Source organism: Neofelis nebulosa, chromosome X (assembly GCF_028018385.1).
Source record: "Neofelis nebulosa isolate mNeoNeb1 chromosome X, mNeoNeb1.pri, whole genome shotgun sequence".
NCBI lineage: Eukaryota > Metazoa > Chordata > Mammalia > Carnivora > Felidae > Neofelis > Neofelis nebulosa.
This window is the reverse complement of record NC_080800.1, coordinates 35,067,505-35,095,404: the sequence shown is the minus strand read 5'-3', so window position 1 is coordinate 35,095,404 and position 27,900 is coordinate 35,067,505. Positions and strand designations below refer to the sequence as shown.

The 27,900-nt window shown below is 54.1% G+C and overlaps 2 long non-coding RNA genes across 2 annotated transcripts; one reads left to right on the top strand and one right to left on the bottom strand.

The window, feature by feature from the left end:
- Nucleotides 1-669: 669 nt before the first annotated feature.
- LOC131502249 (uncharacterized) lies at nt 670-10,617 on the bottom strand. The gene is made up of 2 exons (XR_009256984.1): nt 10,402-10,617; nt 670-935 (listed from the first exon to the last, which is right to left on the bottom strand). It is a non-coding gene; the product is annotated as an uncharacterized LOC131502249 (long non-coding RNA).
- Nucleotides 10,618-10,739: 122 nt separating this feature from the next.
- LOC131502758 (uncharacterized) lies at nt 10,740-14,130 on the top strand. The gene is made up of 2 exons (XR_009257167.1): nt 10,740-10,834; nt 13,607-14,130. It is a non-coding gene; the product is annotated as an uncharacterized LOC131502758 (long non-coding RNA).
- The last annotated feature ends 13,770 nt before the right edge of the window (nt 14,131-27,900 follow it).

Here is a 27,900-nt window from a genome sequence, read left to right as displayed (position 1 = left end):
TCTTCCGGGCTTTCCAGAGAGTCATTGAGAAGGGCTGCGAGGCCTTGTCCGCTCTCAGAGGGCCTCGATTGATTAGTGATGTCTGCTAAGGGCTTGGCGGGGAAACTGGGGGTACGTGTGCTGTATACGTGCCATCCGTATCTGGGGAGGCCGTGTGTGCCTGGCTCGCTCCTTGGCCGCAGCCCATGGCTCAAGGTCCCCTTAGACTCAGGCACTTACGGGTGAGGTCTAAGGACTGGCAAGATTGGCTTTTTCTTTTAGCTGCCCCACAGCCCCTCCTCTAACCTGGGCACCTGGTTCTTGACTGTGATCAGTCCACTGCTCTAGGGCGGTGGGGGGGGGGGATGGTTTAGTTTCCTTCAGGGGCGGGATGAGTCCTTTTCTGATGAGGTCTGGGCTAAAAAGGGACATTCCATTGGAGCAGTGCAGAGGCAACGAGACTTCCTGTGAAATACCATTAACGGAGCTCCCACTCCCACCCCCCCCATTACTGCAGCGGCCTAGCGGCTATTCCCAGTCGACAATTTCATGTCTGATATCGAGTGCGTTACAACAGTGGTGATCAATAGATTAATTTCAGCTGAGAAATGGATGGCTGACAATGGCCTTCATGCGATAGCCCCAACAGAGAGCGTTACGTTGAATGTGCCTTAACTTTTACTTTGGAGACACCATTAATGTAGATTTTATTCAAACGTAAGGAAATGACGAAGAGTGCACAAATCGTAAGCGTACACGGGATGGTTTGTCACAAACTGAATACCCTCAGGTAACCACACCTGGATCAAGAGGCAGAGCATGGAGAGTGACGTCACCAAGCTAGCAGGATAGGCGCTTTCTACCTTCTTCCCCCGCAAGGAACACAGATTTTGACAATCGCCCACGGACGAGACCGTCTTTGCGGAAGTCCAGGAGTCCAGTGAAGTGTCGGTACGCTGTTGGAACAACAACAACAAAAACCTGGGATTGGGTGCCCTGAAGAGGGGAGGAGAAATCGTTCTGCTTTATTTGAATTATTCCTCTCCCAAGGCAACACAGCTCCGTGCCAAGACAGACTCCCTCCTGCGATTTCTTCTACAGGAGAAGTGAGAGCATGTGAACGAATGCTCAGCTTCCCCAGCTATGTGGGAGGCGGCCAAAGAAGCCCACTTTGTCTCCCCCCGTCCAGAGCGCTGAGGTGAGCTGCGTGCCTAAGGGGCATAGAGTAAGCTGGGCGAACGGCGGCCAGAGATCAGAAGGTATCAGAGGGACGTTGATTCTCTAACCACTTCCTAGAGTCTAGCAGGGAGCCCATCCCTGAGCCACTGGGGACATCTCCCCTGAAAATCCCCCCAGTAGGCTCACGGGCATGATGTCCAACACTCCATGTGCCTCACCCACACCCCCCGGCCCTATGGCTGGCTCCCTGTGTGCACCCCTGAGGGCAGCGAGTATGAGCCTTTGCACATTGGCGAGCACGCACGGAAAGCCAGCCCGACTCTGTGGCACTGGGAGAAAACACGCAAATGTGAGCATTCAGCACCACCTTAGGGAAAGCAAACGGGAGTCTGTCCCTACACCGCCGGGCTTTGTAGGGTTGGGAGAAGGGGAATCTTAAGAATCCCCCCACCCGTACTCCCAAGAGGGAATAAAGTATAGAGCAGGCATAGCCACAGAGAAGGTCTAAGAAAGCCTCAAAATCCTTAGTAAGGCTGAAAGAAGGTATTTCTTTCCTGAATCCAGTCAGCAAAGACTGGAGGAGATGACTGCTTCTTCAAATGTGAAGACAGTGATGCAAAAGACTTCAAGGAACATGACAGATGGAGGAAACATGATACCACCAAAGGTACACAGTAATTCTCTAGTAACGGATCCCGGAGACGTGGAGATCTGCAATTTACCTGGTCACAAATTAGAAATAATTGGCTTAGGGATGCCTGGGCAGCTCAGTCGGTTTAAGTGTCTGACTTCGGCTCAGGTCACGATGTCACCGCTCGGGAGTTTGAGCCCGGCGTCAGGCTCTGTGCTGACAGCTCAGAGCCTGCCTCAGATCCTCTGTCTCCTTCTCTGTCTGCCCCTCCCCTGCTCTCTCTCTCTCTCAAAAATAAATAAACATTAAAAAAAAAAAAAGAAAGAATTGTTTTAAGGAAGCTTGGTGAGCTACACGAAAACACCAAAAGACAATTCAAGGAAGTCAGGAAAACAATATGTGAACAAAATGAGAAGTGTAACAGATACAGCAGTCATAAAAAAGAACCAAAAAGAGATCCTGGAGGTGAAGAATACAGTGAACGAAATGAAAAATGCAGCAAAGAACATCAACAGAAGGCTTGATCATGCGGAAGAAAGAACCTACGGACTCAAAGATAGGTTATTTGAAATTATCCACTTAGAAGCAAGCAAAGAAAAAACAACGGACAAAAGTGACAAAAACCCATGTGAATTATGGGATACCATCTACAGCGAAACAATGTAGACATTCTCGGAGTCCCGGAAGGAGGAGAGAGGGAGAAAGGGACAGAAAGCTTATTTAAAGAAACAATGGCTGAGAATTTCCCAAAGCTGGGGAGAGATCTGGGTATCCAAGTTCGTGAAGTCGTAGGTCCCCAAACACATTTAACTCAGAGATCGTCTCCAAGACATATTAAAATAAAGCTGTCTAAAATCAAGGACAAAGGGAGAATTTTAAAAGCAGCAAGAGAAAAAAAATCTCTCATACCAGGACCCCCCCCCTACCCCCACTGGAAGGCTGTCAGGGGATTTCTCAGCAGAGACTTCGTGAGCCAGAAGATTTCGGGATGGTATACTCAAAATGCTCAAAGAAAGAAAGTACCAACCGAGACTACTTTACCCAACAAGTTGCTCTTCAGAAATGGAGGTGGAGTAAAGACTTTCCCTAACGAACAAAGGCGGGGGAGTTCATCACCGTGACACCTGCCTTACCAGAAACGCCGAAAGGAGCTCTTTGAGTTGAAATGAAAGAACGCTAATTAGTAACGTGAAAACATACAACACACCGGTAAAGGTAAGCATAGAGTCAGACTCCGAGCACTCTCAGGCTGCAACACGGCAGTGTGTCGACTGCTGAACTACTACATCATGCTGTTGTGTGTTGTAATCTGGCCACTCCCGTCGCCAAATAGTATGCCATTGCACGAACACACCGCGATTTACTCATCCGTTCTGCTGTTCACTGGCATTGGGGTCATTTTCCCTGTGGGGCCGGTAAAATCGTGCTGGGACGAATGTTCTTTGCGCCTGGGCATGTTGTGTTGAGGGTCTAAGGGTAGAGCTGCTGGCTCATAGGTTATGGTGACAGCTGTAGGTGAACTTTTAAAAATCGGTACAATACTAGGTATTATTTGCGCACAGAAAATGATGGGAAGTGATAGGAAAGACCCGTGATCCTACCACAGAGATTAGCCAAATGTTAACATTTTGTCGTATTTCCTTTGTTTCTTTTATTCATAGATTTACAAAATACAAATTTCCAAAGACAGTGAAAATCCCGTCTCTCTCCCTCCCTCCCAGCTTCCCTCCTCCCCTCCCCTCAGGGGCCACATGTCATCTTTTGCACGAACGTTTTAGACTTGTACTGTGGGGGTGCCTGGGGGGCTCAGCCAGTTGAGCGTCGGACTCTTGATGTCGGCTCAGGTCATGATCCCAGGGTCGTGACATCGAGTCCCATGTCAGACCCTGTGTGGGGCATGGAACCTGCTTAAGATTCTCTCCGCCCCCCGCCACTTGATCTCTCTCCCAAAAGAAGTAAAATAAAAAAATAGACTCGTACTACATATGTACGTATTTACAAACCACATACACCATTGTTTGATTGTTTTTAAATTTTACAAAGGTGGTGGCATCCTGTACGTATCCTTCGGAACTTACTTTTCTTCACCGAATATTATTTGTTTGCAAAGTGGTGGGAGTCTCCTAAATGTCCTGCAATAAGAGGGTTATTCCATTGACTGAAGTAAATTGACACGTATCGACATGTACAAATACAGAAAACACAATGTGTGCCTTGTCACGGCTTTTGTTGTACTTTGACAGGCTAGGTGTGAGACAGTCCGCGTGCGTATAAATGCACCTGTATGTGTGCGAGCATGTGAGCGTATATGAATGTGTGGGCTGTGTGAGTGTATATGATCGTGCGAGTGTGTAACCTCTTGCACTTGGGTCCAGTCTGTTCCAGGCTGCCCCTTTAAAAAAAAATTTTTTTTTAATGTTTATTTTTTTATTTTATTTTTTTTTTAATTTTGTTTTAACGTTTATTTATTTTTGAGACAGAGAGAGACAGAGCATGAACAGGGGAAGGGCAGAGAGAGAGGGAGACACAGAATCGGAAACAGGCTCCAGGCTCTGAGCCATCAGCCCAGAGCCCGACGCGGGGCTCGAACTCACGGACCGCGAGATCGTGACCTGGCTGAAGTCGGCCGCTTAACCGACTGAGCCACCCAGGCGCCCCTTAATGTTTATTTTTGAGAGGGAGACAGAGGGTGAGCAGGGGAGGAGAAGGGAGAGAGGGAGACACAGAATCGGAAGCAGGCTCCAGGCTCCGAGGCGTCAGCCCAGAGCCCGACACGGGGCTCGAACTCGCGGACCGCGAGATCGTGACCCGAGCCGAAGTCGGACGTTCAACTGACAGAGCCACCCAGGCGCCCCTAGGCTGCCCTTTTGAGCTCCGGTTACTCTGGGAGCTTGAAATGCCATGTGTCCTCCTAGACACCGTGATGGCCAGGCACACATACTCACTCAAACCAGGCCAGATTCAAAGGGGGATTTGTCCTGAGGACCCAGAAAGCCATCACAGTGAGCTGTGAACCTCAGAGAGAGGCACAGGGCAGCTCCCGGGCCCCAAGCCCTGTTGCCAGAGGGTTGTGGGCCCCCCCCCAACCCGTGCTCTCCCGTTGCTGGGACTTCTGTGACGCTTTTTCACCGGATCCCTGCGACTTGGGCTCCTGGCTGTCTGCCTCGGTCAAGGCCTCGAGCAGGCTTATTTGTCAGTGGCTTGCTTGGGCTTCAAGGCTGCACAGACGTGAGCGGCCGGCTGCTGTAGGCCTTTGCCCCCTGGCTCCTGGCTGCCACAGCTGTCGGCCGCAGAGCGTCCTGGAGCTGGGGACAGGGAGCACAGACCTGGCCGAAGGAATTAGCAATGGGTGGGCTGGCTTGACCAGCCAACAGGTGGTCCGTGTTGTGGGGTCCAAACATGGGGCGAGAGGAGGGTCTCGTGCCAAGGTGCTCCTCTCTTAACGAAGCAACCAAGTACAGCACATCGCCCCCGATTTGTTCTCATTCCTTCGGCCAGGTCTGGGTGCCCTGTCCCCAGCTCCAGGACGCTCTGCGGCCGACAGCCGTAACCTTCAGAAGGTTGCCCTCCCGCATCGGTGGCCTCCCCCGAGGCATGGAGGGTTGAAAATTGCTAGAAGGGGCGCCTGGGTGGCTCAGTCGGTGAAGCGGCCGACTTCGGCTCAGGTCATGATCTCGCGGTCCGTGGGTTCGAGCCCCGCGTCGGGCTCTGTGCTGACAGCTCAGGGCCTGGAGCCTGCTTCCGATTCTGTGTCTCCCTCTCTCTCTCTGACCCTCCCCCGTTCATGCTCTGTCTCTCTCTGTCTAAAAAATAAATAAACGTTAAAAAAAAAAATTAAAAAAAAAAAAAAAGAAAATTGCTAGAAGTTTTCTGTCCCCCTTCCCATCTTCATCCCCGGACACCCATAGCCAGTGACCAGTGTGGCCTAAGAAACCCCGACTCCATTCCCTGGAGGCAAGACAAACTCCGGGGTAGAAGTTGTGGCCCAGAGTCCCCAGGATGGGGCTGAGGGTGGGACCTGGGTTGGCACCCTTACCTGGCTTCCTCCAGTTTCCACCTGCGAGATTTTCTTCACGTTTTACTCTAAGCCTCGGTGTCCTTATCCGAAACACGGGGACACTAAGTCACATCAGAGGACTTTGTGAGGATTGAACGAAGTTCGCATCAAAAGCTCTTAGCAGGGGGGGGCACCTGGGTGGCTCAGTCGGTGAAGCGTCCGACTTCGGCTCAGGTCATGATCTCACGGTCCGTGAGTTCGAGCCCCGAGTCGGGCTCTGGGCTGACAGCTCAAAGCCCGGAACCTGTTTCGGATTTTGTGTCTCCCTCTCTCCCTGCCCCTCCCCTGCTCATGCTCTGTCTCTCTCTGTCTCAAAAATAAACATTAAAAAAATTTTTTTTTAATTTAAAAAAAAAAGCACTTAGCAGGCACACAGTAATCATTTAAATGGTAGCTCCCGGGGGGTAATGAGACTTAAGAATATAACGTCTGGGCGGCACGCCTGACGCTCAGGAGATGGTCGATGTCGGTTAGTTTCTTCTGCGAAGAGCAGTGGGCATGGTGGGACTGACCAGGATGTAACCGTACAGACGGCGTAGACAATAAAAAGACCGATGCCACAGGACCGCAGTGTGGTGGTCACCTCCCCGTAACTCACTTCTGGGGGTAATTTTTCGTTCTTTTTATTTGCCCGTGAACCCCCAGTAACAGTTTTAATTAAAAAATATCCAGACCCTGGGGACTTACGATAAATTTGAGTGTAATCCTTGGAGAAAATGTCCTGGCTACGTACACGGCCCGGATTATTATTATTTATTATTATTTCCATTCCAAGAAATGGCAAGCGTTCTTCCGCACTTTTCTTAGTGATTTGTGGCTTCTGTGACTCCAGCCCATGCAATAGGGAGAGGAGAGTGATGCCTTTGTGCTGGTAGAGATGCCCCGGGTTTGTGCTAAGGGAGGGGAAGCCGTGTCTCCTCTGCATTTATTACCGCACCGCTTCCCTCCCTGGGGCCTCTTCCTTTTCCAAACCGAATAATTCAGACCCCGCTGTTTACCTCTGCAGAGGGCTCAAGGTTACACCCACAGTAAAATGGAGAAAAGCAACCCAGACGCTGGGGTTGAGTCCCGCTGAGTCCCGCCCGGACTTGGGGGTTGCCTGCCAGGTATTTGCAGCCCTGGGAATTAGCTTCCAGGCTTGGGAACGCCAGACCTCTCTTCTGCCGAGTGATTTATGGACCCAAGAGAGCCCTCTCCTCCTTTCCCATGACTCCTTGTCTGCAGTCCCCTTCCACCCCGGCCAGACCGAGTCCCCAAGCCGCGGGCAAACGAGTGGGGAAATTGACGTGGGCAGTGGGGAGGAGGAGAGGTGACGCGTTGAGGACGACCGTGCGGGAGCCCCTCTTCTTGCCCCTCTTCTCCCCCTCCCTCCTCCTCTTCTGGCCCACCGGACACTAGCCCCTCTTTTATGTTCAGCCCTGACGGTGGAAAACACTCCCCAGACCATCTGTTGTGTTTTGGGTCCCACCAAAAGCAGACCCCGGACATGGACTTGAGTGCACATAGCGTATTTGAAAGGCGATTGCGAGAAGGACCTGTCGGGGAGTGAGGCGTCAGGGCAGGGATGGGAGGGTGTGTCGGCAAGTCACTTACCACCCATGTGGGCAAGTGGGGCACAGTCCCACAGGGCCCTCTGGGACATGCTGTAGGATGTAACCCAGCCAACGGTCCAGGAGTTGGGCTGTCAATCATTGGGTGACAGCTGCTCCGGGGGAGAGGGTCACTAGATTTCTAGGAATTCCAGCCTGCTGCGGTCATGGGTACGGCAGGCTCCGGTAGCCAGAAAGCTCTCAGGCAGATACGCAGTGCTGGACATCGGGAGTCAAGGCCATGTGCCCGGATATGTGACGTGCTGAGTGGGTGCTGCACCGTCCAACTCAGAATGATCTTTCTTGCCTCTGTTCTCCCAGTCCAGATTACCTTATTATTATTATTTTTTTTTAACTTTACTTTTCCCCAAAGAGTTCACTGAGGAATGCCGGCTCTGAGCCATGTCCCCCGAGCAAAGCCCGGCCCTGCTTCTCTCATAGGCTTCGTGGCGCTATCTTTCGGTAACAGAAACTGGTTTTGCTTACCCAGAGTTTCTCAAACGGAATGACTGACGAGCACTGATTCGGCTGGAATACGTGGGGATGTACTGAAGCTCCGTGGGACTAGTGTTCCACGGAACACCCCAGAAAGCACGGATTTAGCGGTATATGTATAATCAGAAAAGATGGGACAGCTTCCTGCAAATGTGCCAGGGGGGCAAACATCACAGGAAGCTAAATTTCAGCTCAAAGTCAGAGAGACATTTTTTTTTCTCACAATTAGAACTGAAAAAACCCGGCCACCTGCCTTAGGCTCTAAGCTCCCTGTGTGCGGGTCTATTTCAGCGGGAGGCCGAACCTGTTGGGAACAGGGAAGGGGGCTTCTTGCCTTGGGTGGGAGTTGGGCCCCTCCTGTCTCTCAGTTTTTTTCTGCTTGCTTGAAGGCATTGATTCCCAGGTAGACCAGGAGCTACTTGAAATACGAGTTGTGTTTTACATTTCTCGTATCTCTCTTAGTTTCTGGGCTGATTCTGGGCAGATAGGGGGCCACCAATAAAAATCAGTGAATGGATGGGAGCGCCTGGGTGGCTCAGTCGGTTGAGCATCTGACTCTTGATCTGGGCTCAGGTCATGATCTCACGGTTTGTGGGTCGGAGCCCCGCGTCAGGCTCTTTCTCTCTCTCTCTCTCTCTCTCTCTCTCTCTAAAAATAAATAAATACGCTTAAAAAATCATTGGATGGATGGACGGACGGATGGATGAATGAATGAATGAATGAATGGCTTTGGGGGTCCCGCTGGCACAGCCGTACTTGGCCTGCCGTGAGATGTTTGGAACATGAACGCCACACCAACAGACAATGCCTGCATGGATTGAATGTGAGGTCTGACCCTGAACATCAGAGATCTGAGAGACATTTGACAATAAGAGCTAGGACTTTCAGAACATTATCATGTTCCAGCCACTGTTCTCTCATTTAGTCCTCCTCACTGCATTTCTGTGGGGCATTATGACCATTTTCTCGATGGAAAGACCAAAGCTTAGAGACGTCACCAGGCTCAACAGTGATGCCACTTGGATTTGGGCATAGGAGGAAGTGGAAAAGACAGCACACTCAGGACAGGAAGAGCTCACAAGATGGGGGAGGAGGAGGAGGAGGGGGGGTGGGAAGAGGAGGGGAGGAGAGGAGAAGTTCAGGCGCAAGAGGCAGGCAGCATGGCCATCTGGTCAGCATTTCAGGTGCACGGAGGTGTCCGGGCCATCTGCCTTTGCCCAGCCGCTTTCCCCGCAAGCGCCTTAGAAGTGGGCGGGGCTTCAGCCCTGCGTGACCCGAAGGCTGCACACTGAACAAGTCTCTGATTTCACAGAGATAATTGCTGTCCTGGTCAGGGTCTGCAAACACCCGTTAGGAGGTCACTTGTCCCCACGTCCCCTCTCTAGTCCAGAAGGCTCTCTGTCTCCCTCAGCACCCCTGGAAACCTTGACCCTAAATTCAAGATGAAGAGGGAAATCTCGTCCCCGCATTTGAGATACACGTAAAGCCAGTGCCTCCCTGCCCACCCCCCCCCCATCTTCACAAAATAAAAACGTGCTGATGCTCAGATCTTGCTACATTTGTGAATGACCTCGGCAGTAGATTGCATCACTGCTTCCAATTTGTCACTCCTCCCTCTATCCACGCCCGTTGCCATTCCTCCCATTAAAGAGGGGTGGGTCTATTTCCCATCCCATTGGTGCTGGACTTGGCCGTGTAGGTTTCGTTGGCCATTAAAATGTAGACAGAAGTGATGACACGTGCCAGTTCCGAGCCGAAGCCGTAAGCGGGGTCATATGTTTGCCCTTGTCCTGTTGCGTTTCTGTCATGATCGCGAGAGAACCTGCCCCAGGAGCCAGCTGGTCTCAGAAGCATGAGGACACCGGTGGTCTTGACCTGACCTTATAGCTTGGGGTCCGGTCCAGCCCAGACCAGCCAACCTGCAGACATGTGGCTGAAGCAGAGCCACTCCAGGTGGCCCTCCGACCTGCGAGTATGAGAATAAATGCTTGTTGTATACGTTGGGGTGGCTTGTTACCCAGCAGTAGCTGACCGGTACAACCCGTATCTCCTGCAAGCCACTTCCCACTCCCACTGCTTTCAGGCTGTGTTTGTGACACACACCCTAAAGAATCATCTGTAAAATGGGTGCGTTTCCCATGGCATCATTTGGAGCCTCAAATGAGGAAAAGCGTTTCAAGTGCTTCATGCGGTTCCTGGCTGGTGGCAAGAATTCACTAAGCCAGCTAGCTGCTGTTATTTTTACGCTCTGTCACAGCAAAAACACCGAGTGATACTTTAAAGAGATATGACTCATCCTCTTTCTCAAATTTCCACCCGAACGTTGCTAGCTTTCACTATTCTGCCTTTGCTAGAGAGATCTCCCCAAATCATTTCGTTTCGGCAAGAAAAAACAACGCCGTAAGCCACAACCCCTGAATGATGGCCCCGGTTCTTCCAGTGGCTTGCCGAGTGGCCTTGAGCGAGCCTACCTCTGTCTCTGGGCTTCGGTCCTCTCCTCGGAGAAAGGTTGGGATTGCCTTAGAAAACTTTCGGTCCAATGATTTCACTTTACGGAAGAGGAAGCAACACTCCAGGGCAGCTCAATGGATCACGCAAAGGCATGTTTGTGCTCAGCAACTGTGTGTTGAGCACATTGGTGTGAGGCGCCCCGGGCGTGGTACCGAGGCTCTCGGGGGACAGGATGCCCTCCAAAACCTGCCAGGCCTGTTGCCCATAGAGACAGTAAACATGCTTGTGGCCCAGATGGGTCCCTGGTGCAGACAGATAGCTGCGTTGATGCTGAGACCTAATCCGGTCTTAGGGAGTGGTCAGCAAATAACAACGACAGGCTAACTAACCTCCCCTGTGGGCCAGGTACCTTGCTGAGTGCTTTCCACGCATTAACCGAAACGGCCGCGTGAGGTACGTACTGTTAACATCCGCCATCCCGGTTTACTGGGGAGGAAACCGAGGCACAGAGAGGTGAGGTAACTTGTCTAAGGGCACGCCGCTGGCAAGCAGCAAAGCCAGAATTTGAACTCAGGTAATCTGGCTTTAGAGTCTGTACTTTTGTCCACCGTGTTGTACTGACTGACTCCCTGGGGGGTGGGGGGGATGACGTCCGAGCTGTGACCTGAAGAGTGAGCGGGGACTGTCCAGGAGGGAAAAGCTGGCCCAAGGAAGGGCAGCTGCGAAGTGTTAAAATCCCAGGGGTGAGCACGAGTGTGGTAGGTCTGCAGAACCGCAGGCTGGAAAGTGTGTGCGTGTGTGTGCGTGTGTGTGCGTACACGTACCTCTTGTGTGCTTGTGCACGTGTCTGTGTATGTGCCTGCCCATGTCTGTCTGTGGGTCTGTCCATGTGCACGTGCGTATCTGCGTGCGTCTGTGTGTGTGTGCATGTGTGTCTGTATATGTCTACGGGTATGCCCGTGTGTGTGTGTATGCGTGTTCGTGTGTGTCCATGTGCATGCATGTGTGTGCACGTTTGTAGATGTGCATCTCTGCGTGTGTGTGTCCGTGTCTGTCCACGCACGTCTGAGTGTTTTATAATTGTATATCTGTGCGTCTCCGTGTCTCGCATTAGCGTGCATGTGTGTATGTGTGTGAGTGGTGGGGGTGGGTGGGGGGAGGTGACTGGACCTACGCAGAGGATAGACAATAATGGGGTCTGGAAGACTTTACCCTTAGGACGAAGGGAGGTTGTTCAATGAACTCAGAGGGGCAGGCTGACAGTTTAGAAAAGCGATGTGCTCACCCATAACTATTTATTGAGTACCTACTGTGTGTCAAATGTGGCTCCAGATTCTGGGGACGATGCGGTGAATAAGGACATGTCCTTAGGGAGCTCCTTAGGGAGCTTACGTTCTAGTGAGGCGAGACAGACGATATACTCATAAACAGGTATGTATTATAATACCAGGGCAAGCGCTCTAAAAAAAATAAAGCATTTGAAGGCGAGAAATGATGGAGGCAGCTTTTTGAGCAGAGGTCTGAAGAAGTGAGAGTAAGCCCAAGACTGTTGAGGTGAGAGCATTCCAGGTAGAGGGGACAGCAAGTGCAAAGGCCCTGAGGTAGGTGTAGGCTTGACCTGTTCAAGGAACAGCAAAGAAGCCAGGTGGCTGCTGTGAAATGAGGGAAGGGAGAGGCTGGGAACAGCTGGGGCTAGTTCCCATGGGGCTTTGCAGCCGCGGTGAGAACTTTGTGGACTGTGGCCCTCAAATAATGGGGAACCAATGGAGAAGTCTAATTCTGTGGCTGCTGTGGAACACGTGTGGAAGGAGACTCCAGGTTGTCACCCTTCTAAGTCAGTGCTCCCTCCACGCCGCCACCTTAGGAGCCAACACCAAGGCTGACTGATGTCACCCGCAATTCATACCACAAAGAAAGCAAATCTGCGTTTTCCTGTCCCCGTGGACGAATCACTTGTTTCAAGCCCTTTTACTATAGGCTTACGGTGGCAAAAGCCCATCACAGGCTCCTGGACGGAAAGAACGACGACTACATGCCAAGGGTGCGGTGGCATTTCTGGAACACGGTGAGCGCTCTGTACGCACGTGTCATTATCTCATTTAATTCATTCGCAAACCCTTTGAGGTGGGTGCCAACCATATTTTACACATAAAGGAGCACGAGGCCTTGAGAGTTTCCATAATTAGCCCAAAGTCACACAGGTAGTTAGTGCGGAAACGCAATTTCAAAAGGAGTTAGTGATGGTGCTTACCAGCGCGTGATACCGTGGAACCGTTAGCTGCTGCCTCCAATTGCTGGAAGAAGCCTATGGGAGCAGGTTTTACATGGGCGTCCCCTTGGCCGGGTGCGCGTGGGGAGGGGTAATGGGTGAGGCTGCTCAACGTGAGTGTCCCCGTCAGTGTCACCCGTTAGGGCGCCATCTGTCCCCAGGGCTGGGCTGGATCCTGGGCGAGGCGTTGCCGCTTTGAGAGTGTTTCCAGCGTGAATGGGTCATGCAGATGGGAGCAGCCAAAGGGGAGATGGGAAACATCTGAGTGAGCCCTAGAGGGGCCCCGCCTGCAGATGTAAGCAACTGAATAAATAGCAAGTTCTGGAGACACCTGCTCCCCGCCCCCCCCTCCCCCCCCCCCCCCCCCCCCCCCGCCCCACCACTTTTGCTTCTGTGGATGGGGAGGGGCCTCTGGACTCGCCAAGTTGGCTACGGGGCGTTTTGGACCCGGTGGGAGAAGGGAGACTGCCCCCCCCACTCCTCCGGACAGTGTGGTCCTGAAGTTATCGTCAGCGCTGAACAAGAGACCAAGTGGGACTGCAAGAGTGGCTGGGAATTAGTGATGTGACCCCAGTTGGTTCCATGGTCACCTGACAAACTGCTGTCCCCAGCTCTTCGGAAGAATGTCCCTGTTAGAGATACCGGGTGCATGCCCCGCAGACCTGCGAGTCAGGAGCTGGTATCAGGAAAGGCGAGCGGAGACCACGATCCCGACGCAGAGGATGCCTTCTCGTGGTTGTCCTGGTAGGGACGGAGCAATGTCAAACAAGACCAAATCAAACCCAACTCAACCCTGGGAATTTGGGAAGCTTGGTATTTCATTTTTAAATTCTTTTTAATTTAATTAAAATTCTTTTGAAATTTAATTTAAAATTCTTTTGAAATTAAATTAAAATTTTCCATAAAAATTGTCTATATATTTTAAAAAGTTTGTGAAATGTTTGTTTATTTTTGAGAGAGAGCAGGGAAGGGACACAGAGAGGGAGACACAGGATCCGAAGCAGGCTCCAGGCTCCGAGCCGCCAGCACAGAGCCCGACGCGGGGCTCGAACTCACGGACCGAGAGATCGCGACCTGAGCCGAAGTCGGACGCTTCACCGACCGAGCCACCCAGGCACCCCCCAAATTGTGTATATTTCAAGTGTACAACATGATGTTCTGATATATACATATGTAGTGAAATGTTTACTACAGCAAAGCTAATTCACCTACCCGTGTCTGCACCATCATTTGTTCTGTGATGAGAGCCCCCGAAATCTACTCTTCTAGCACATTTCTGGTACACGACACGGTATTTTTAACTATAATCCCCAAGCCGTGCATTGGACCTCGAGGCTTATTCGTCCGATGTGAGGGTAACTTTGCAAACTGGGGCCAACATCCCTCCATTCTCCCATCTCCCCACCCCTGGTAACCACTGTTCTACTCTGTGTCTATGAACTCAACTTTCTGAGATTCCACATAAAAGTGAGATCATGCAGTGTTTGTCTTTCTGCGTCTGGCTTATTTCACCTAGCATCCTGTCGTCCAGGTTCATCCGTGTTGTTGTTAATGGCAGGATCTTGGAAGCTTGGTGTTTTAGTCCCTGCGATTGTGTAACAAATCGCCCCCTCCACACACAACCTAGTGGATTACAACAGTAATGATTTCTTACACTTGCAGACTCCGTGGATCAGCAGTTTGGACGGGGCACGTGGGGACAGCCTGTCTCCGCTCCGTGGTGTCTGGGGCCTCAGCTGGAAGCCCCGAAGTCTGGAGGCTGGGGCCATCTGAAGGCTTGTGCACGCACATGTCTGGCGGCTGATGCTGGCTGTTGGCCGGGGGACCTCAGCTCTCCTCCCCCGTGCCTCTCTGTGTGAACTCTCTTCCTGTGCTGATTTGGGCTTCCTCGCAGTGTGGTGGCTGGGTGCCCAGAGTGGGCTTCCGAGAAGGAGAGAAGCAGGCGGAAGCTGGATCTTTTTTATGACCTGGACCAGGGAGTCACGTGGCATCTTCTCCTCTAGAATCTCTTGGCTGGAACAGTCCCCAGCCTCACTCAGATTCAAGAGGAAGGAATGTAGACCCCACCTTTGGGTGGAAAGATCTTTGGAAAATCGGTGTTCCACGCTGTGGGTCTCCCGCGCCCCCCTGGAGGGCTCTGAAGGGCCCGGCGATATAAGCATCCCCCACCTCTGCTCAGCTGTGAGGGCAGTGATAGGAGGAGAGCCAGGAAGCTGGCAGTGGCCAAGTTAGGTGACATTTCCCAGTGACCTTTGCTGGTGAGAGTAAGGGAATGTCCCGACTTCCAACAGCCTTGAAGAGGAATCCGAATGTAACCTTCACACAGGCAGCTTGGCCACCCGGGAATGCTTGGCCCTCAGGGCTGGCTGAGGCTTCGTGTGGGAGCCAGCGGAGGACGCTACCAGGGCAGGGGGACCAAGGACAGCCCAGGAGCCCCTGAATGATGACCAGGCTCCTTGAGACCCTCTTGCTCACGTGGGTACCAGCTGGTCCCCTCACCTGGGATGATTCCAGCCTTCCTCCTGCCCCGACATCAGAATCGTACCTATTCTCCGTCCCCCCTCCTCTGCCAAGGATTTGAGTGGAAAAGCAATTTATGTGGGGGTGACCCCAGAAAGCACTGCTAGGGGCTGGGGACACGAGGCGAGGGAAGACAGCATCTGTTACAAAATCCTTTAGAAGGGACGCCTGGGTGGCTCAGTCGGTTCAGCGTCCGACTTCGGCTCAGGTCACGATCTCACGGTTCGTGGGTTCGAGCCCCGAGTCCGGTTCTGTGGATCCTCTGTCCCCCACTCCCCCCACCCTTCCCCTGCGCGTGCACACACGCTTTCTCTCTCTCTCTCTCAAAACTGAATAAACATTAAAAATCAAATCCTTCAGCATATTTGCACCGCTCCACTCATTTGCTGTTTACTGAACTCAGCCCTGTGGCGTTTGTTTCACTTTCACATTTAGCACCCGCTCCCGGAAGCTCCTCCTCCCTATGACATTCAGGGCCCCCTGCCGCGTGGCCCAAACCTTCCCCTTTGCTGCAGGGCCAGGGTGACACCAGGGTTGAGATCACAGACCCCGTAGTGTGGACCGTGGGGCTTGGAATCGTGGCTCTACCCCTCCGCAGCTGTACGGCTGTGGACAAGTCCGTTACGGAGCCGCTCCGTGCCTCAGTTTCCTCATCTGAAAATGGGGATACTGAGAGCCTGGTGTTGACAGGATGAAACGAGTCATTCGACCGAGTGTATTTCTAGCGGTGCCTGGCACAGAAGAGGCACGAGGTAAGTGGTAGCTATTCCCACGATTCCTGGGTTTGCCTGCCTTGCGGTGACGCCCACGTAGGTTGGTCTCATCAGCTAAGCGCGCTTGTGAACCACCACGGGCTGCGCCCACGTCCTCACGCACGCTGAGAATGGCTTCCCGGTCTGGAAGGTTCTCCCACACCCTCTTCATCACACTGACTCCTTCTCGACCTTTCGCCATTTCCTGGGGGCAAACCCTCCTTGTCCCCTCATCCCCCCCCCCCCAACCCCCGCCAGGCTGGGTCACTGCCGCATCGCCCTCCACTTCCCCTTCGTGGCGCCCCTGCCAGTCCTCCTCAGGTGGCTAAGTAGGTCACGGGATGTTCGCGTCCGTCTCCTCAGCTGGGGTGTCAGCTCCCAGGAGGAGCCGGGTGGACCTTGTTCACCACGGCGGCTTGTGTGACACGCAGCTAGGGGTTCTGGGGATGTTTTTTGGTTTCGTCAATTACAGAACTCAGCAGGTCTCAGACTCGGGCGCTGACTCACACGCGTGGGACAACAGGCAGCCTGCCGGACCTCTGTTTTGTTGGGTGGGTGGTGACAGACACGGTGTGGTCCAACCGCCGAGGCAGTGGCGTTCTGCCCACGGAGGGGTCCTCACCGCGGCAGAGCGGTACGGTTTGGGGAGTCTGCTGCTCCCGAAAGCTCCATCTAGAACTTGCTTCCACAGTCCTGCCGAAGACCGTGCAATTAATCCTTTTGTGCTCAGAGGAGTGAAAGTGGATTCCGACCTCTGCAACTGCACACAGGTCCCCAGGATCTGCGATGCTGCCTGGTGCATAGTTGGTGCTCAACGGGATTAAATGAGCGATTGAAAGAATCAAAACCTACTTACCCCGCCAACTGAGGTCTATCCTCTAGATGTGCTTTAGAAAGCTCAAGTCCATCAGAAAGCCCTTGGACCCCCCAGCTTTTCTGCTTTCCTCTCACCACGAATGACCGCTTGACAGAGGTGTTGGCATTTACCTGAATGGCGACATGATTTATTTCCTCAAGTTGAAGGAGTAGGGACCCCTGGCCTTTGCAGCTCTGAATCAGCTGCGGGAGCATCCGTCCTGAACCTTGAGAGATGCTTAAGAGCCCAGAAGTGGACACTGTGTCAGCTGTTCCAGAGAGGGCACCCCGGCTCAGTCAGTGACATCAAGGGGGTGATTCCTGGGTTTGCCCGATGTTATTCGTGATGCTCCCCGCTTCTTTCTGCCAACTGCCCCAGGAGCTGACTTCACCAGGAAGGGAATGCCCTGTGCCAGGCATCTGGCCTCCGAACGGCTGAAGATCTTGCCCACCTTGGCCACACCGCACCTGGCTCTCGACCTCCAGAGCTGTGGCGGGGCCATCCTGCTTCCCGGGGATGCCAGCCCCCGTGCCAGCATCCTCCACCCCGGCCTGTCCCTGTTCAGGAAGCCAGCTCTGGGCCGGTGAGAATGACGGCGGTGGCTGTCTTTGAGGAGGCGACAGGGCACTACTTTGAGACGATCTGCCCCTGCCGGTAGACTGGCCCCAGCCATGACCCACCCAAAGAGACCCAGATGCTGGGCTGGCCATGAGCTGAGCCCCCTTTCCTGGGCACGTTCTCCTCACCATCTGTTACGCCCAAATGGTCCAGACTATCAAATAGATGCCTTCGGGAACTTTCCAACTGACGTGAACTGAAGGGTCCTTTCCCTCCCACACGGTAGAACACAGTCTGCCATGGACCCCCACGGAGAGGCGCCGCAGAAAAGGCTGGTTGGGGTGGCTCAGCTCGCGCGCAGGAGAAGAAGGGGGGTTGATATTTGTTGCTTTAATACGTTCAGTGTCCTGCCTGTGAACTGGATCAGGGGCCACACGAAGAGCCACGAAGGCTGCGTGATGCTTATCACTGTCTTAAGGGAAAGCCACGGTTCCAGTTAGTAAATCAAACCCACACTAGGCCGTGGACCTAAGGGTCTAGTGGGGGCCGAGAGCAGGGTGGTTTGGGGGCTCGTTGGGTGGGGGTGCAGGGTTCCTTTAGAAGGCCCCGGATGGAGGAGACCCTCGCTCGCTTGCTGCAGGTGCCAGACCGCGATTAACAGGACAGGGCACCGCATTTGGCGTTTTCCGTGTATCCAGGTGGCACGTTCAAAACACTGAACAACTGGCAGGGCACAGTCCCTGAACAATCAGGATGGACCGCGGCCCCTGCACCATGGGCGTTAACTGTTCACTTGCTGGTGTGTGTGGAGCTCCACGGAGCTCGGGGAGTGGGGAGCCGGGGAGGGCTAGGTTGGTGGGGGGAAGTGGTCAGGCTGGGGCGCTCGGGGCTGCAGTCACCTGCTAATCAGACTTAAAGTACGCAGAGTCTGCCGACTAGACCGTCTGTACCTGTGGGTACTGGACGACGAGGAGTCTGGAATCTGTCTGAGCTGCTGTTTCTGGGCATTTCTGGGATGCGCTTACTGGGACACTGAGGCTTGGGCGTGGGGTAGGGCTTAGCCCTGCCCCGGCCGCGATGAGTGGGGGGCTCTAACTCCGGCTCAGCCTTTGACCTCACGCTGGAGTCAGCAGGAAGCCCAGCCTGGCCAAAGAGTTGCAATCATATCCCCACCAGCTAGCCGGGTTTGTGGAAAATTCTGAGTTTGCACCGGGACGTTAAATTGCCTAGCCAGTGTGACCTTGCTGCCTCCTCCCCGCCCTGGCCCCAAGGTGCCACTGGCCCTTTCCACCTGAGTCCTGGAGCCGCCCCTCCCCCGTGCTTCCCACCATCCAGGCTTCCCAGCTTTTGCCCGCCTTTGCCCGGGACGGACCGACCCGGCTCCAGTTCCGGCCCTGGGCTACGTACGCTCCCTCGCTTCTGAACACTGATGCCTGTTCCGAACCGGCCTGGCCTTCTGCCATTGCCTCTGATCTGCTTTCACTCACCAGAGTTTCCCAGGGTGGGAGGTGCTGCTCTGGATGTGATCTTCCCCCAGCCTCGTCCCTCCCTCTCCGAACACGCTTGGCTTGCTGGGAACGCTGTCAGGCACGAGTCGCCCTTTATATATATATATGTATATATGTGTGTGTGTATATATATATACATATATATACACACACACATATATATATATATACACACACACACGTATATATACATATATATATGTATACATACATATAGGTGTGTGTGTACATATATATACGTAGTTTTTTTTAGAGACAGAGAAAACGTGAGCCGGGGAGAGGGACAGAGGGAGAATGAGAATCTTAAGCAGACTCCCCGCTCAGCACGGAGCCCGGCACGGGGCTCGATCCCATGACGCTGGAATCACGACCCGAGCCGAAATCAAGGGTCAGACACCCAATCCACCGAACTACTGAGGTGCCCCATGAGCGCCGCTTCCTACAAGTCCTTTGAACGGTCAGGGTGATGGCTTTGGAAGCCTTGGCTTAGGGATGGTTCAAGCAGCTGCCTCCCACCCCTGAATGCCTGGCACAGACCGTGCTCGAGGGAACGCTCCTGGCTTCAAAACACCCTGGGGACCTACTGGTGGCCCATTTGGGGCATGTCCCATCACCTGGCGACTTAAGCAAGGCCTTGTGAATCACTGAACACAGAAAGATTCCGGGGGCTCTTTCCAATATTCTGTGCTTCGAACCCCACGCTCGGGTTCGGCATCGCGGTGTTCTCGGCGGACAGTGCCCGGGACATTGCCACACAATGGAGAATGGGCTTGTCTGCTGAGTGACAGACACACACTTCCTTTTCACATTTTACCATTTCTGAGATCGGGGTGCCGTCATTTACATTTGATGTATTCCTTTAATATAGTAGCCTGCCTCCCTGCCCGTGATGAGAAAACAGCTATTATGAGTCGCTGCCTCGGCATTTGACGGTATGACAGCCCTCCTCACGCCCAGAGTCTGGACGTGGAGATAAGGACCGAGGCTTAGGGCTCCCGCCACAGGATTCTGCTTGGCTTTTCTCAGGGCATCTTTTCAAGTAACCACTTGGAGTGAAGCCCATGAAAAGTTAGGGACCTCCGCCCCAGCCACCATAGAAGGTGCTCGATACCCTGCCCTCTAGTTCCTGACGGCTCCTGGCCCGGTGGGGAGGACTGCCCCTCCCCAGGCTCACCGTGCCCCCACCCACCCTTGTTTCCGGGGCTGGTACGTAATCAATCTTGGGCCTTTACTTCCTTTGTGACAATGTGTTGAAAATGCCTTCAACCAAAAGGACCCGGGGCTTTTTGCTGCCCCAGAGGGGGACCCCAGATGCTTCAGGAGCTACCTGTCCACCCCCGTGGGTGGCTTTGTGCCTCCTCAATCAACAGGTCAGAATCTGCATATTTTTAATTGAATATACCAGCTACAGGGTGGGGGGCGGTGGCCCGCCTGGCTTCCCTCTTTCCCCTTTCTTAACATCTTCTGACGGGAAATTAGGACTTATATACTGATGGATCGGGTGACCGTGGACCGACACCCCTCCTTCCCCCCCCCCCCCCCCGCGCTTATTGGAGGGCAACATTGTCATCGCCTGCCAGCCCACGTTTCTCTCTGGCGGCGTCTGGCTTAGCTCTTGGCACGCGGTAGGTGCTGGGGAAATATGTGCGCGACGAATGAGCGGTCAGGTGTCACTGCCCTTGCCCCAAAGAGGCCAGGGCTGGAACGTAACAGACATCCTTCAGGACGGCTGCCGCGGGTCCTTCTCCTCCAAATGTCAAATTCAGGCGGCAGCCACCAGTTTTGGGGCGGGGGAGGGGATGTCATCTTCCCAAAGGACATTTATAAAGTCAGGTCTGCCTCGCGTGTGCTCAGGGCTGAGGGCGCGGCGGCCACCAGAGGGAGAGGCTCTTCTCATGAGGCGACAAGGGACGCCAGAAGGCGAGAGGAACCTGGCTGTGCCTTTTGGGGCCTAGGTTCGGGATGAGGGTGAGGAGTGTCAGGGTGGGGGGAACGTTGTCCCTTCTGCCTCAGGTCAGAGGGTCGAACCCAGAGTCAGAAAGTGGTGGGGTATACTCCTTGGCCCCTTTAGCGAGAGGGGCCACCAGGTCTCACGGCTGCAGGGAGGGGTGAAGGATGGCACCGATGATGCGATCGTCCCCACGAGGCAAGTGTTTGAGCACAGAGGGAGGTCGGACAGGGCACCGCCTCGGGGGGCAGACTCAGAACCCCAACCCAGGCGGCCCGGCTCCGGGGCCCGGGACTCTCCTGACACATCACGCTGCCTCCTCCACACAAGTTCATCACACGCTGAGGCAGCTTGTCAAAGCCAGACAAGTCCTGTGGGCTATTTTTTGCGCTGACTTTTCACCAGGGGGATGCCAGCCAAACCGAGCTGGTGTCACGGGCCTGACGGGTGTCAAACCCGGTGCGCGGAAAACGTCCGCGTTATCCCGGCTCGCTCAACCCCCCAAACACTTAGCTCATTACGGGGGGGGGGGGGGCGGGGGGCGGGGGGTTGGGGGGGGGAGGGAGGCAGCCCGCAAGAGTGTTTCTTCTCTTCGGGAGAGAGTCTCTCTCCTAATTAGGAGGTGATTCTGTGAGATGAAGCCCAGGTGAGGAATGAAGATTGGGGCCTAGAGTGGTGCTCCAGCCGCCTCTGATTACCCAAACCCCCAGCTGGGGTGAGGACCCCTCACATGGGGCGGGAAAGCGGGGGAATATTAGTTTCCGATACAACGAGAGACAAGAGAATAATTCTACGAGGCCGTGTAGAACAAGCAGAGAGAGAAAAGCTCTTTGAGCGCAACAAGGAACGGGGTTTTAAAATTTCATTTGCACAGCGGCAGGCCTTGCCAATTGGATCCTTTCCAGAAAGCAATCTGCGAAGTCTGACAGTCGGAAGAAATGCCGGGCTGCTGAGCGAGGAGAGGCTGGGTTTTTTAAGGGTTTATTTTTCATCCAGGTCCTTTGTGAGCAATGGCTTTTTTTTTTTTTTTTTTTATTCCATTTTAAAAGGAAAAGACATGCAGCGATCCTCTTTGTGAGGCGGGAAAGGGCTTCCCTGACCATCTGGGCCTCAGAGGGACTCGGGGAGAGGCGGCCTTTGTGTTGGGGCAGTCAATGCCCGCGCGGGCGTCGTTTATCTTTGCTGCCACTCACACCAGGCTGGCCTCGCTGCTGGCTGGCCCAGGGCACACGCAGCAGCTCGGAGCAGTCCTCTAGGTCCTTATCTGTGTCACGGGCAGGAGGTCGGGGGGCTGGCAGGGGGGGGGCTCTCTGAGCCCACCCAGAGGTCCATTGTGTCGGCGGCAGAGAGCGACAGATCAGCACTGCAGACATCTCTTTGCTCGGCTCCATTCTTCAGCTTACAGCCCTCCCTCCCTCCCTCCCTCCCTCCCTCTCATTCTCTCTCTCTCTCTCTCTGTCTCTCTTCCCTTCCTTGCATCCATCCCCCGCTGCCAGCAGGGCTGGGGGCTTTAGGGCGAGCGTGGCTTGTTGGCCGAGGCCAGCTGTTAGGAGACCGTCTCATTGCACACGTTCGCACACATGCACACACCCTCCCAGCCCTGCCTGTCAGCCAGGCTCCGGAGCCCGAGAAATCTTTTTATAGAAATGCTGAGGTGACGTGCTGTCTTGTGGCGGGTCCTTGCCTGAGCACTGGGGCTGTTTTGTCCTCGGAAAAATTGCACTCCGGCAGTGCCAGCGGACGAAACTCGGGCACAGTGTGCCCCCGACACAAGCAGACGGGACACACAGAGCCTTTCAGCTGCGCCGGGGCTGGGGCTTTTCGGGGGCGCGTTTGGGGCGTCCGTTTTTACAGCTTATATATAGGGCTGGCTATCACACGCAACACTGCTCGGTCCTCACAATGAGCCTGTGAGGTCGGGTTATCCCATTTCCAGGGTGTAGATCTGGCCCATTTCCTGGATGAGTAAACTGAGGCACTGAAAGGCCCCCGCTGGCCGGATTTCACCAGTGGGGAAGCTGAGTCGGGTCAAAGTGGGGTAAATTGCGTTCACCTCATTGGCTTCCGCGTATTTACAAGCTCAACATCTGTTGCTTTAAAACCAAGGTGACTGCAGCGGGGAGGTCACCTCACCTTACTGAGATGTCACAAGGTCTCCCAGGGCAAAGCTGCCTTACACAAAAATGCCAAGGACGTACGGACTTAATGTGCCCAAGTGACTGTGGCCCCTAAGACCCCTAGAGTTGTCTGAGGCTGAGCCAGGAGGAAGCTGGAGCTCAGAGCAGGTGGGAGGGGGGGGGGGTTTGTAGACATATCTGTCTCCACCTAGATACATCTAGAATGTAGCCCTTTCTTCCTGGCTAGGACAATGCTTGTGGCAATGAGGAGATGAGCAGAACAGGAATTGGGGGTGGGGCAAGGGGAGCATTGACAGGACCATCCCTTGGCTATGTCCCAGGTAGTTTGGAAGCATCTAGAGTCATTCAAAATTTAAAACCCAGCCTTGGAGAAACACGCTGGGAGCCCCCAAGTTGTACATTTCTGCTTCAGGTGGGCATGGTTCTTGGAAGACCCCATGGTCCAACTCCGTCTACAAGGGCACGGCCCCAAGTCTGGAAGGTTTTGGATCAGGCCGGTGACTCAGGGCTGTCCTGGGCACCGAAGGATGGGATGAGGCGTTATGGTGCCACCAAGCCTGGTCCTCTTAGTTATCCCAGTATCGAAATGCTTCTAGGTCAGTCGTCCCACGTGCGCTTTCCACCACGGCCGCCTGGGCACAGCTCAAAGCCCAGGCTCCCGACCTCGGGCCGGCGGAGGCTAGTGCCCATGCCAAGTGGCCGAGGCCCAGGCTGTCCCGGCCCTTAGATATTTTGAATGCCACCCCCGTGACACCCACAGCTCGCTCCCACGGCCAGCATGGGTGTTTGCTCCCATCCGACCAAGGCCTTCGAGCTCAGGAGTGCCAAACGCCCAGCGAATTCAGGTTAAGCTGGCCTGGCTTCGTTCTGTGAGCTACGCTGCCGGGAGAATAATAGAGGCTCCCAGGATGTCAGGAAAACAGCCCCTGTTGATTTTCCAGCCCTTGAATAGCAGCTTCGTGGAAAACGTTTCTGATTTGTGCGGGGAGGCTCTCCCCTAGCCCCGGCCCCCGAGAGGCCGGCGTAATGCTTCTTTTCATGTGGCAGGATCGGATATGACCAGCGTGGCTTCTTTCTGTCAGATATTACGAGTGGTTATTACCGAGGCAGCCTAGCTGCCGTGCAGGGCTCGGCCCTCACTCGGGGTCTGGCGAGGCGCCGCTGTCGTATCGGAATTTTTTCATCTACAAGATCTGAATCCAATCTAGTTGCTGTGAGCCTGTTTGTGTAGCAGAAGGGAGGGGGGAGGTGAGGGGGAAGGGGTGGGGGGAGGCCCACGTGAGGTCGCTCATCCTTCCGGGAGGTTTTGCTGGTTAATGAAATCTCTGATTTGTTGGCTGGGGGAGGCCCCCTTTGGCTGACGTTGAACAGCTGATGGGGACATCGGCGTGTCAGGATGCCAAATGGTGACAGTTTGGACCTGCACCAACGGAACGGGGTATTTTCCACCCTGATTGCCTCGAGTTCAAATGAGAGTGGGCTTATTTGAATCGGGTGGATCCGGGCAACAATCGGAGAGGGGAGCAGAGGCAGCCTTCAGCGCCGTGCACACGTGTGCGTATGTGGTTGGTGGCAGGCCATCATTTATAATTCCACATTTATAGAATTCGCAGGGCTGCGTGCGTTTTCAAGCTTTATTTGAATCCTGATGCTCTATAGACAGGCCAATTATTTCTCCCCTGAGGAATGCAGGCCCCAGAAGGATGGGGGCCTGAGCCCCCCGCCCCGCTCTCCGGCAGAGCGTTGTGTAGGAGGAAGATTGCTCCAGCCGGGAGCCCGTCTTCCCATAGGGTGTCCCTAGTCCGGTGCCTGCCGAGCCTAGGCTAGGAGTCCATGTTCTTTCATTCTCTGGGGGAAGTCACTGGGGAGGACGGGAGAAAAATAAGGCTCCCCAAACACCAGCTGCCTGAAAGGCCCTTCCAAAGGGCAGGCGCTTTGGGGGCCTCAGCTGTGGTTTTGAGAGAGAGGATTAGGAAGAATCTGGCCCCGGCTCATCTCCCCCCCACCCCCCACCTATCGAGACCCTCCCCAAGGATGGGGGTGGGTGGGAAGGGTGCGGGGCGGGGGGTGGGTGAAGAGAAGGCTCCTTCAGCAAGGGGAGCCTTTCTGCTTGGATTTATTTCAAGTGGAAATCCGTGGCTTTCCCCCTGGGTTAACACCTGCCCCAAACACACATGAAACTGCGCACTGGTAAGTTGATCAGTCGAAATAGCGTGCTTCTCGGCCAGTCCAAGGCGGCCGTGTCCCGAAAGTGCTCAGGCTAGCCGTGCAGGTGGGCCCTATGCCAAGAAGGGTGAGGGGGGCCGAGGGGGGTCTGGGGCGCCCCTCGTCCACGCTGGGGTGGGGTGGGGGCAGCTGTGCTCCAGCCTTTTCCCAGGTGCTGGGGAAGATGAATGGAGCATGGTCCCTGCCCTCACAAGATGGGGGAGTAGACGCTAAGGTGGGTCAAGTGCCCCGGGGTCCACAGCCGAGTGAGAGACGGATGCCGACTGGGGGATGGGGGGGGGGGAGTGCATCACGAAGCCGACTTTGGCGCTAGGCCTTGAAGAATAAGGATTTCACAGTAGAAAATGACATTCCAGGCGTTAAGCATGAAGGAATCGTTCCGCGATGAAGAAGGGAGAGCCGCTCTAATTATAACTGACACACTGATTTAAACATTTATTCACTCCAACCACACAAATACACACGTGCACTCACACTCGCAGCACAAACAGCAGGAAGGGGGGGTCCTGGGGGCCCTACTGTCAGCTGCGGCTGGAGCCTCCCTGTTGAAGAGGACGCCGCGTTTTCTGACCACGTCTAGCACCCGCCGGACCTTAGGCTGCTACACCCCACAGTCCTGAGACCTGTGTTCTGTGGCCAAGAGACAGCCCTCAAGGCTTCCCAGGTCTTTGATGTACGTAAAGGCGCCTACTGTCCGGTCCTGTGAAAACCTGGTGACGAAACCTCCCCGGGTGCTGTCCAGGTCGGGCTCCTCAGGAAGCAGGCTGGGGCTAGAGATCTGCGGTCAGAGAGCGTATGGACGGATGCTCTCCAGGAGGCAGGAGCGGGCAGAGAAGCTGAATGGGGGAATGTGGTTTCCCCAGAGGCTCAGCTGGTCCCGCGGGGAGCTTTGGGACCTGAGTGGCCCTGCAGAGTTGTCCTGAAGTTGAAGCAAGGAGGCGGGGCCTTAGGAGTAGCATTGACGAGTTATCGGTAGCTGGCTGCCCGTGGGGATGGACGTGACCTTGCATGAACCCATCTCCGCTGGCCTGTGCAGTTAAGACTACTTGGCTGAGGGTCTTCGAGCAAGGGGAGGGGCAGAGGAGAGAGAGAGAATCGCAAACAGGCTCTGAGCCAACAGCGCAGAGCCCGACGCGGGCCTCCGTCTCACGAACCGCGAGATCGTGACCCGAGCCGAAATCAAGAGTTTGACGCTTCAGCGACTGAGCCACCCAGGTGCCCCAGTAGGTTTTAGTTCTTCGAAGACTTTCATGCTCACAGCAAACTCAAGAGGAAGCTACAGAGATTTCCCATATACTTTCTTCCCCCTCGCACCCGCAGCCCCTCCATAATCAGCACCACCCCCCACCAGAGTAGTAGGTTGTTACAACTGATGAACCAACAGATCATTATCACCCAAAGTTCAAAGTTCGTTATCACCCAAAGAACATTAGAGTCCATTCTTAGCATCGGACGCTCCATGGGCTTAGACGAACGTACTACGGCATCTATCCATCATTATAGTATCATACACAGTAACTTCACAGCCTCAATCATCCTCTGCGCTCTGCCTATCAATCCATCCCTCCCTCTCCCTGACCCCTGGCAACCACTGATATTTGTCTGGTCTCCATGGACTTGCTTTTTCCAGAATGCCATATAAGTGGAATCAGACAGTGTATAGCCTCTACGCATTAACTCATTTCTTTTTAGTGCTAAATGGGATTCCATTGTCTGGATGGGGCACGGATGACTTATCCACTCACCTGCGGAATCACATCTTGGTGGCTTCCAAGTTTGGGCGATTACGAATAAAGCTGCTCTCGACACCACATGCAGGCTTTTGTGTAGACGTAGATTTTCAACTCCTCTGGGTAAATACCGAGGAGTATGATGGGGCAAGTGTATCTCCGGTTTTGTAAGAAACAGCCAAGCTGTCTTCCAAAGTGGCTGTACCATTTTGCGTTCTCACCAGCAGTGTACGAGAGTTCCTGTGGCCCCCCACGTGACCGCCGACACTTGGCATCGTCACGTTTTGTTTTTATATGCTACAGGGACCTTTCTTACAGAGGCGAGGCAGACGGAAAGCAGTGTGTTCTCACACATGCTCATGTGACTTGTGCTCTCCCCCTAGCCCTTTGAGAGAAGCAGGTCAGGAGTTACCAACCCCATTTTTCGCAGGGGCAGACTGAGGACAAGGGAGTTTATGTGACTTGCCCACGGTATAACAGCTAATAAGTGACAGGGCTGAACCCCATAAACAGTAGGATCCCTTAATAAAACTCACATGGGAGAAGAACGATCTCTTGGCCTATAGGCTAATGATTCCCAACTGTGGTAGATTAGATTACTGTTTCTAATTCTCTACACTCCCTCACTGTTAGGGAATGATACACCGTAGCCTTGGCCGTGTAGCTTTGTGGTACTTCCTGCTGGAGTCAGCTATATTTCCCCACCCCATTCCTGCTGGACTTGGCCATGGGACTTGCTTTGGCCAATGGAATGATAGTGGCTGTAATGTGAGCTGAGGCCTTATTTGCGTTTGCATGCTTTGGCTTACCCTGTCGCGTCCCGACCATTGCCACGGGGCGGGGGGGGGGGGGGGGGCGGGACTTATCCCGCACAGCCATTTGCCTCAGGATGAGATGACTCCAGCAGACCTGAATCCAATTTTTTATCTGGACTTGAGTCCAACCGAGCTCGCCTGAAGCCAGCAAAATTGCAGCTGACCTGCAGATCTGTGAGAAAACCAATGTTTCTCCTCT